An 11054-nucleotide genomic window follows, 5' to 3' on the forward strand; every position below is an offset into this window, starting at 1 on the left:
CTATCATGCGTTCTCCAGCATCATTTCTATCACCAAGGCCATATTTTCCAGTAACCTATCCTTCCTCTTTGCTTTTAACTTTCACATTTTCAATCACCAGTAATGATAAATGCATCTTGACGGAATGTTTGGTCAATTTCAGACTGAAGAAGTTGGTAGAATTCTTCAATTTCATTAGCACTGGCTTTAGTGGTTGGTGTGAAAGTTTCAGTAATATTGGTATTAATTGGTCTTCCTTTTGGGCATTTGTTGTTTAGTGCTGTTGAGTCGATCCCAACCCATAGCAACCCTGTATAGGGTTTCCAAGAAGCAGCTGGTGAGCTTGAACTGCCGACTTTGCAGTTCAAATGGCTTTTCAGTCTGGCGCATTAACCCATAGTGCCACACCAGGACTCTTTTGGGCATATAGGTATTATTATATCACAGACATCATTGTACTTCAAGACAAATCTGAAAATTTTTTTTTATAATGAATGTGATGTCATTCTTCTTAAATTTGTCATTCCCAACATAGTAAACCATATACTGAGGTATTATTGCAGCCACCAGATGGAACTTGGCTAAAAACAGAAATTACCAGAAGGATGTTTATTTGTGCTTCATTAACTATACAGAAACATTTGACAATGTGGTCATAACAAATCATGGATAACATTGTGAAGAACTTAATTGTGCTCATGAAGAACCAAGAGGAAATTGAACAAAATTAGAAAATAATGAACGGTTTAAAATCAGGTAAAGTGAGTACTGTATCCTTTCACCCTACTCATTTACTCTGAATGCTGAACAAATAATCTGTGAAGCTGGATTATATGAAGAAGAATATGGCATGAGGAGGAAGACTCATTGGCACTCTCTAATATGCAGATGATATAACCTGGCTTGCTGGAAGTGACTAGGACTTGAAATACTTAGTCTATGAGGAGCAATGACTACAGCCTTCTGTCTGGAATTCACCTCAATGTAAAGAAAATGGTAGTTTCCACAACTGGACCAACAAATAACATTATGATAGAGAGAGGAACTATTGAAGTTGTCAAAGACTTCATTTTGCTTGTACCTATAATCAACATTAATGCAAGCATCAGTTAAGACATCAAAAGACATATTGATTTAGGCAACTCTGCTGCAAGACCTCTTTAAAGTGATTGAGAGCAAAGATGTCAGTTTGAAGATTGAAGGGTACCTATTCGAATCCATGATATTTTCAGTCACCTCATGTGGCATTGTAGGATAAACACTGGACTTCAAGGTCAGTTTGAACCAAAAGGTCGGTGGTTCAAACTCACCAGGTGCTTCTCAGAAACCCTATACAGGATCACTATGAGCTGAAACCACCTTGATGGCACTTATCAACAAGATAAGCATGTGACAATCATGATTTGTGAAATTTTCTGTGTATATTTTGAACTTCAAAATTTTTATTGAAAAAAAAATCGAAAAAAGAGGAGAAGGCTCTTATAGTCTTAGTAGTTGTGGCAGGCTTGAAGGTTGGCAGAGCATCTGCCCTCTGGAAAGACTACTTTGAGCTAGCCTTGGGGAGTCCTTCCCCACCTCTCCTTTCTACCATTCCTTCCTTTCTCTTAGAGCCTGCTGGGTAGAGCCAGACACACGGAGTTGGAAGCATAGTTGAAAAGCATGATCAATAGGTTTTATTCCTAAGGGCTGTTCTTCTCTGTGGACTGTCCATAGGGTTTGGGGTTCTATGTGCAGTCGTTCCTCCCAGCAGGAATTAGACCAGAGCCAGTATTTTCAATCTGTTCAGGGATTGTCATTTGACTGTTGTTGTCCACCCCACTCTTCAGGTGACCTCTTTTGAAGATGACCTCTGGGTTTGAGTTTTGAAAATTAAAGGAAGAAAAATCCACATTTCAAAACAAACAGACATTAATTACAAATGGAAACTTCACATTTTCTGTAATGAAAACATTCTGCTCACTGAGAAAACAAACTAAGGCAATCTGACAGTTGTCTGGGCCCCCGGGACCCCAAGTGATAAAGCAGTAAATTGAGAGCTCTCTCTCAAGTTCCAAAGCAATTTTCTAAAGCCGGCATCATTCCTTCACGCACCTGCAGAAGATTCAGAAGCCCATGGGAAAGTAAACATTCATTTCAAAAATCAACTTTCAAGTTTCAAAATAAAAGCAGGCAACTTGTTTGCCTATATAAGAAAATGTGACTCTCTGTGGCTGGATGCACCGCAATCAGAATCTCAGAGGAGAGAAATCACAGGTGCCAACTGACTTGGAGACATTCAAACTAGGGGCACGGCAGAACATATACTCTACATCTCAAAACAAAACTCCACATGGTCCAGTTGATTGTGACTCATAGCCACCTTTTAGGACTGAGGAGAACTGCCCCCACAGGGTTTTAGAGACTCTGAGTCTTTGCATGAGCACCCTCAGAGTAGCTGGTGGATTTGAACTGCTGACCTTGCAGTTAGCAGCCCAGTGCTAAACCCACTGCATTGCCAGGGGTCCTTAAGAGAACCAGAGAGAATGGAAAAAAAGAGTCAAAGATTCAGACTCCAGTTCTGCCACTGATGGAATCTTCAGACAGGCATTATGTCCCCTGCTCTTCCAGGAGAGACAAAGGCTCAGGGGCAGTACCTTACAAAGAAGGAATTCAGAGATTCACCTAGAGCTATGGTTGCGGTCTTCTGAGGCCTCTTTTCAGCTCTGTTTCTCTATGTCCTTGTGTGAAGTGGTTGGCCACAGCCCTGAACTAAGGGACTACCTTCATTCAGAGTGTGAGCTCATGAAGAGGAAGGGTTTACAAGCTTCTATGCAAGCAGGGCTGACTTAGATACTGATAACTATATGCCTAGAACCACTTTCCCCTTTCCATTCAGTTACTTTTTGGAAATGTATGATTATGAACTTCAGTGAGGTCTCCTGAAGGCTCTTGGCTGATTGTCCCTTCTGAGAGGTCTCTCATTTGGTTCCTCGGCTTGTACTGGGCTCTGGAGGGCATGGACCACCACTCAGAATTCAAAGCATTTTGTGAGATAAGACACATACTTCATAATAAGAGTGGACAGTGATGACACGAATGGAGTAAAGCCCTCGATACCTTCATTTGTGATTTCCAGCATCATTTCTATCACCAAGGCCATATTTTCTAACTACTGATCCTTCCTCTCTGTTTCCAACCTTTGCATTCCAATTGCCAGTAATTATCAATACATCTTGGTTACATATTTGATCAAATTTAGACTGCAGAGTTGTTCAATTTCATCATCACTGGCTTTAGTGGTTGGTGCATAAATTTGAATAACAGTCAACTGGTCAATAGTCAAATGTATGATTATGAACATTAACTGGTCTTCCTTGTACACATATGGCTATTATCCTATCACAGACAGTGTTGTACTTCAAAAGAGATCTTGAGACATTCTTTTTTGATGTGAATGCAATGCCATTCCTCTTAAAATTTTCATTTGCTGTTTAGTAAACCATGTAGTTGTCACATTCAAAATGGCCGAGACCAGTCCATTTCAGCAGACTAATGCCTAGGGTATCAATGTCTATGTGTTCCATTTAATTTTTAACTATTTCTAATTTTCCTAGATTCATACTTCATATATTCCATGTTCTGAGTATTAATGGATGTTTCCAGTTGTTTATCTTCATTTTGAGTTGGTGATAGAAACAATGCTGGAGATTGCCTGATAGAATTTTACAAGACCAGTGGTTTATTCATTGCAAATACCTTTTAAAAATGACATAAAAGATGACTATACACATGGACCTCACCAGATGGAATACACAGAAATCAAATTGACTACATCTGAGGAAAGAAACTGTGGAAAAGCTTCACATCAGCCCAAACAAGGCCAGGGGCAGATTGTATGCAACTGTTCATATGCAAATTCAGGCTGAAGTGGAAGAAAATTAAAACAAGTCCACAAGAGCCAAAATATGACCTTGAACATATTCCACTTGAATTCAGAGATCATTTCAAGACACTAAAGACTGAAGATCAGAGAAGTTGTTGATGACATCAAGAACACCATACAGGAAGATAGCAAGAGGTCATTAAGAAGACAAGAAAGAAGGAAAAGACCAAAATGGGTGTCAGAAGAGACTCTGAAACTTGCTCTCCAGAGTAGAGATGCTAAAGCAAATGGAAGAAATGAAGTGGTAAAGGAGCTGAATAGAAAATTAGCAAAAGGCAGCCAGATATTATAATGAAATGTGCAAAGACCTGGAGTTAGAAAACCAAAAGGAAAGAACACATTCAGCATTCCTCAAGCTGACGGAACTGAAAATTCAAACTTCAACTTGTAGTATTAAACGATTTTCTGGGAAGATTATTGACTGATGCAGAAAGCATCAAAAAAGATGGAAGGAATACACGTAGTCACTGTACCAAAAAGAAATGATCGCTATTCAACCATTTCAAGAGGTTGTATATGACAAAGAGGCAATGATCCTAAAGGAAGAAATTGAAGGTGAATCGAGTGCATTGGCAAAGAACAAAGCACTGGGAATAGGTGGAATACAAATTGAAATCTCTCAACAAACTGATGTGGCACTGGAGGCACTCACTCATCTATGCCAAGAAATTTGGAAGACAGATACCTGGCCAAAGGACTGGAAGATCTGTATATGTGGCCATTCCTAAGAGAAGTGACCCAATGAAATGCAGAAATCATTAGACAATATCATTTATATCCATTTGAGTAAAGCTTTACTACAGATAATACAAAACCGCTGCAACCATACATTGACAGTGAACTTCTGGAGGTTCAAGCTGGATTCAGAAGAGGACATGGAATGAGGGATACCATTGCTGACATCAGATGGATTTTGGCTGAAAGCAGAGAATACCAGAAAGATGTTGACCTGTGCTTTATTGATTATGCAAGGGCTTTCAATTTTGTGGTTTATGACAGGTTGTGGACAACATTGCAAAGTATGAACATTCTAGGACACTTAATTGTGCTCACGAGGAATTTTACATGGACCAAGAAGCAGGTGTTTGAAAAGATCAAGAGAGCACCAAATGGTCTAAAATTAAGAAAGATGTGGGCCAGGGATGTATTCTGTCATCAAATTTATTCAATCTGCATGCTGTGCAAATAATCTGAGAAGCTGGGTTCTATGAAGAAAAACATGGCATCAGGATTAGAAGAAGTCTCATTAACAACCTGTGATATGCAGATGCTACAAACTTGCTTGCTGACAGTGGAGAGGACTTAAAGTACTTACTTATGGCACAATCTTTGGTTCGGGTTACACGTCAACATTAAGAAAACAAAAATCCTCACCACTGGACCAATAAAGAAGATCCATATCAACGGAGGAAAGATTGAAGTCGTGAGACTTCATTTTGCTCAGATCAATCATCATCATTCTTGGAAGCAGCAGTCAAGAAATCAAATGATGTATTGCATTTAGGCAAATCTTCTGCATAAGACCTCTTTAAAGTGTTGAAGAGCAAAGATATCAATTTGAGGACTAAGATACGCTTGACCCAAGCCATGGCATTTTCAATAAACTTTTATGCATGAGAAACCTGGGCAGCGAATAAGGAAGATCACAGAAGAATTGATGCATTTGAGTTTTGGTGTTGGAGGAGAATATTAAAAGTACCATGAACTGCCAAAAGAACAAACAAATCTGTCTTAGAAGAAGTACAACCAGAGTGCTCCTTGGAAGCCAGGATGGCTAGACTTCGTCTTCCATACTTTGGACATACTGTCAGGAGGGCCAGTCCCTGGAGAAGGATATCATGTTTGGTACAGTGGAGGGTTGGAGAAAAACAGGAAGATCCTCATCAAGATGGATTGGCACAGTGGCTGCAGCGGTCTCAGGCATAGCAACGAATGTAATGTTGGTCCAGGACCAGGCAGATTTTTTGTTCTATTGTGCATCAGTTGGTTTGCTATGAATTGATACTGACTCATGAACTCAGTGGCACTTAATAACAACATTATGTATGCAAGGAGCTGTGGTCATGCTGGGCTGCTAACTAAAAGGCCAGAGGTTCAAACCAAGGGTTAGAACCAGTTCCTTTCTGTTTGACACCCTGCTGCCTATCCTGGTGTGGCACTGTGGGTTAATGCGCTGGACTATAAAGTAGGTTTGAACTGCGAGGTCAGTGATTCAAACTCACCAGCCACTCCTCAGAAATCCTGTATAGGGTTGTTACAGATCAGAACCAATTCGACGGCACTTAGCAACCACCACAACAAAATATGCAAATATTATACATTTCAATAATGGTTGTGGCTTCCAACTCATGGCCGTGGTATATTTTGTATTTATTTTAATCTTTAAAACTTTCTCTTCATTTTTCAAATTTAATTTTCTTTATTGTTTTTTGTTTTTTGTTTGCTGACCTGTGAAATGAAATCCAGAACCTGTGTAAAGTGGAAATCTGTCAGAATGGGAACCCTGAAATGTTTTCTTCTAATCAAGAACAATGGAGAAGTGGTTTCTGAGCCATCGGAGATGGAGAACACGTGGCCTGGGAAAACAGAGAAGAGCTGTCCAGTTTGGCTCCCTGCGTTTTACTGTATAATTACAATTGGATTTTATAGTGTCGTTTTACAGTCCAGCATGGAGTTTCCCTTGCTGCTCACCTGGATTTGTGTCTGTCTAGGAGTTTGCTCCTTGATGCTGAAGAACTCTTAGATTTAAAGGTTAAATTCTGAGACTCGGAGTCCAGAAAAAAAAAAAAAAAGAGATGAAAAATAAAGAACTTTGGGATAGTGTTGTTGTTATGTGTTGTGGAGTCGGTTCCGACAGGGTTTCCGAGGCTGTAAATCTTTACGGGAACAGAAAGCCTCATCTTTCTCCTACGGAACAGCTGGTAGTTTCGAACTGCTGATCGTGAGATTAGCAGCCCAATTCGTAACCACTAGGTCTAAAGTATGCCACAAAATTTATGTATTACTATTTCCTTGTGGGTAATTTTTCTTATGCTAAAAGCATAATTAAGAGCCCCCTTGGACTTCTGGCCTCTGTGTTTATACCTGAGGTCGTAGACTGGACATTTTTTGCTATGTCCTTAGCATTCATGGTTTTTGTTCTTAATGACTTTGAGTTTTCACCTGTGCAGTGTACACTTGACCCTGTGTCCAACACAAGGAGGTGATTCCTGATTTCCTTAAGTCAACTCATCTGAACGCTTGGTTGACTTGGTGGGTTTGTGGATAAGACTAGGACGCAGTCAAGGCTAGTGAGTTATTAGGAGGTATTTGTTAGCATCTTTTCAGTAAACTACTTTCTCTTCATTCCATGGCAGCCACAAAACCAGCACCCAATCAAACAACAAAGCAATTAACCACCCAAACCAAAAAAAAACCAAATCCGTGCTCTTTTACCTCCTGGTCTTAAAGCTAGAAATGTAAAGTCTTCTTGTTGTATGTGCTATGCATTCAACTCCCACTCATAGCAACCCTATCTGGGTTTCTTCGACTGGCTGGGAGTTTTGAACTGCTGACTTTGTGGTTACCAGTCCATTGCATATTCTAAATCACTACACCAGGGCCCTATAAAGTCTTATTTATCCTAACAATCGTCTTGCTGTCCTTAGAACCTAATGGGACTTGGTTGCTGGGAGGAAGTCAACATTGTAAGGAGCAGAGGAGTTAGAGAGATGAAGAAGGAAGTCAGAAGTTTGGACCAAGCTGTTCCTGAGCAAAGATGCTGTCTGGGGGCGGTGGTGGTGGGTACGGGAGACATGACCAAGGATATTGAAAGGTTGAACCAGGAAGTTTCTGAATTGCCTCTGCTCTTTTGAGCTTTATGCACCAACACCATCTATTTATTTAAAATCATTGTGACTGATTGACTTGCTTGCATTCAGGACCAACCTCTCAAACACAGGTGATCCAATCACACATCCTCCCCGCAGAGGGGTAGCTGTGACCTTCCCAGTCTTCTAGTCCTCTCTTGTCCCCTGCAACTGCTCAAGACTCTTCTGTTCTTTGCTGAGAATTTTTATTAGACACAGGATTATATCTAATGGTTCAATGGTCACCTTTTATAAAGTAGCAGTCAGGATTGGTTTCATAATATGGCTTGTCTAACCCAACACAGCCTGATATTATAATCTGAATATGTATTCACCATAAAATTATTATGTTACATTGTTTTTTTTTTAATAGGAAGTCTTTAAAAGTAGGATATCTCAGTTTGGACTAGACACATTTCAAGTGCTCATAGGCCACATTTGCCTTGCATAAACATAACACCTTTTTGTCTTTTTGGTGAGTACAGTGGAAATTCACAGGTAACATTTGGATTGTATCTATAAGGCATGCCTGCCTCCTCTTCTCAATCTCTGTTTGGGAGGACATTTTATTCTTTTACTTACAGTTGGAATTACAGTTAAGATAACATTTACCATTCTTATCTTTTCATTTCACACTTTATACTCAGTAACCTTACATGAGGCTATGCTCATCACCATCATCAATATTTTAAGTAATTGATTCCTGAACAATGTTTATGACGTAGTATCTGTTGTTTTATTGCTTCCCCAGAAAGCTAACCAGAATGTGAGTATGCTAGTTTTTTTATACTCTCAACAAAGTTAAATTTAAAATGAGAATTTATTGGCTAACTTAGTAACGTAAAGTGATATCTCAAGTTTGCTGAGATCAGCATATCTCTTATTATTATTAAGGATTATTCCATTTCATGTTTTCTCAACAGTTTTTGTAATCTACATTTTTTTAAATGAAAGAAGACAGCTACTTTTTTTTTCTTTCTTTTTAAAACCTTTTTCATTGTATATATGGGAGCTCAGTGGCTCTCTATGACAACTACTGGACTGTGAACCACAAGGTCAGTGGTTCAAGTCCACCAGCTGCTCCATGGGAGGAAGGTGAGACTTTCCGCTCTCACAAAAATTTACAGCCTCAGAAACCCTATGAAAGGTCTCTGTATTTGGAAGTGACTCTATGACACTTAACAACAACAACAAATCAAATCAAAGGGGTTCGTGGTGGTTCTGGAGGATAAATATTGGACTGTGAACCATATGGTCTACAGTTTGAGCCCACCAGTTGCTCCATAAGAGAACGATGAGGTTTTCTGCTCTAGAAAAGATTTATGGCCTTGGAAACCCTATCCAGGGTCACTAAGAGTCAGAATTGACTTAATGCCACTTAACAACTGATGGGATTTCATTTATACTTTCATTCATATATATATATATATATATATATATACTGTAGTATGGACACTTCTTAGGAGATTTACTTTTTTTGGGGGTAAATCACTAAGATTTTATTTAGTTAGCACACACTCTATGAAACTAGGCATATTTTCAGAATTGGGTTTGTTGTTGTTGTTGTTATGTGCTGTGGAGTCGGTTCCGACTCATAGCGACCCTGTACGGGGTCTCCAAGGCTGTAAATCTTTACAGGAGCAGAAAGACTCATCTTTCTCCCAAGGAACAGCTGGTAGTTTCGAGCTGCTGACTCTGAGGTTCGCAGCCCGGTTCGTAACCACTACGTTACCAGAGCTCCTTAGAACTGTGCTTTGTTGTTGTTGTGAAGTGCCATTGACTCAGTTCTGACCCACAGTGACCCCGTATAGGGTTTCCAAGGAGCAGCTGGTGAGCTTGAATTGCCGACCTTGCAGTTCAAATGCTTTGCAGTCTGGAGCATTAACCCACAGTGTCACACCAGGACTCCAGAATGGTGCTGATTGTTGTTGTTGTTATGTGCTGTGGAGTCGGTTCCGACTCATAGTGACCCTGCACTGGGTTTCCAAGGCTGTAAATCTTTACGGCAGCAGAAAGCCTCATCTTTCTCCTGCAGAATCGCTGATAGTTTTGAACTGCTGACCTTGCGGTTGGCAGCCTGACTCGCAACCACTGTGCTACCAGAGCTCCTTAGAATTGTGCTTAGACCATCAAAAATACCCAACTCTTTACCATTGAGTAATGTTGACTCTGAGTGACTGTCAATCACCTGTCACTGGTCACACTGTGGTGGTTGCGTGTTGCTGTGAAGCTCTGCCACCATAATCTGAAGTTCCAGCAAGGTCCCCCATGGTGGACAGGTTACAGCAGAGCTCCCAGGGAGAAGGAGAGATGGACTGCTTCTGAATGTTTAGCCACTGGACACTTGAACAGCAGTAGAATGCTGTCAGACATAGAGCCTAGAGATGAAAACCTTATAAACAGCACCAGAACATTGTCAGAGACAGTGCCCGACAAGGAGCCTCTCAGGTTGGAAGGCACTCAAAATAGGACTGAGGATGGAGAACTAGGAATATCATTGCAGACGTCAGATGGATATTGGCTAAAATCAGAGACTATGCGAAAGATGTTTACTTGTGCATTATTGACTACGCAAAGGCTTTTGATTGTGTGGATCATAACAAGCTATGGATAACAGTGCAAGGAATGGATATTCCAAGCATTTAATTGTGTTCATGAGGAACCTGTATAGAGACCAAGAGGCAGTTTTTAGAACAGAATAAGGGGACACTGGTTTAAAATGAGGAAAGGTGTGCTCCAGGATTGTATTATTTCACCATATTTATTCAATCTTTATGCTAATCTAATAATCCACGAAGGTGGATTCTATGAAGAAGAACGTGGCATCAGGATTAGAGGAAGATTCAAGAACAATCTGTGATATGCAATTGCAATAACCTTGCTTGCTGAAAGCAAAAAGGACTTAAAATATTTACTGATGAAGATCAGAGACCACAGTCTTCAATATGGGTTGCTCCTCAATGTAAAGAAAACAAAAATCCTCACCACAGAACCAATAAACAACATTCTTATCAATGGAGAAAAGATTGAAGTTCTCAAGGACTTCATTCTTCTTGGATCAACTATCAACACTCAAGGAAGCAGCAGTCAAGAAATCAAATGACGTATTGCAGTAGGCAAATCTGCTGCACAAAACCGTTTTAAAGTGTTGAAGAGCAATGATGTCAGCTTGATGATTAGGTGCACCTGATCCAAGCCATGGTATTTTCAATAACTTCATATGCATGTGAAAGCTGGACAGTGAATAAGGAAGATCGTAGAAGAATTGATGCCTTTGAGTTATGGTGTTGGAGGAGAATATTGAA

The sequence above is a fragment of the Chrysochloris asiatica genome, unplaced genomic scaffold (assembly GCF_000296735.1).
Source record: "Chrysochloris asiatica unplaced genomic scaffold, ChrAsi1.0 scaffold00041, whole genome shotgun sequence".
Taxonomy (NCBI): domain Eukaryota; kingdom Metazoa; phylum Chordata; class Mammalia; order Afrosoricida; family Chrysochloridae; genus Chrysochloris; species Chrysochloris asiatica.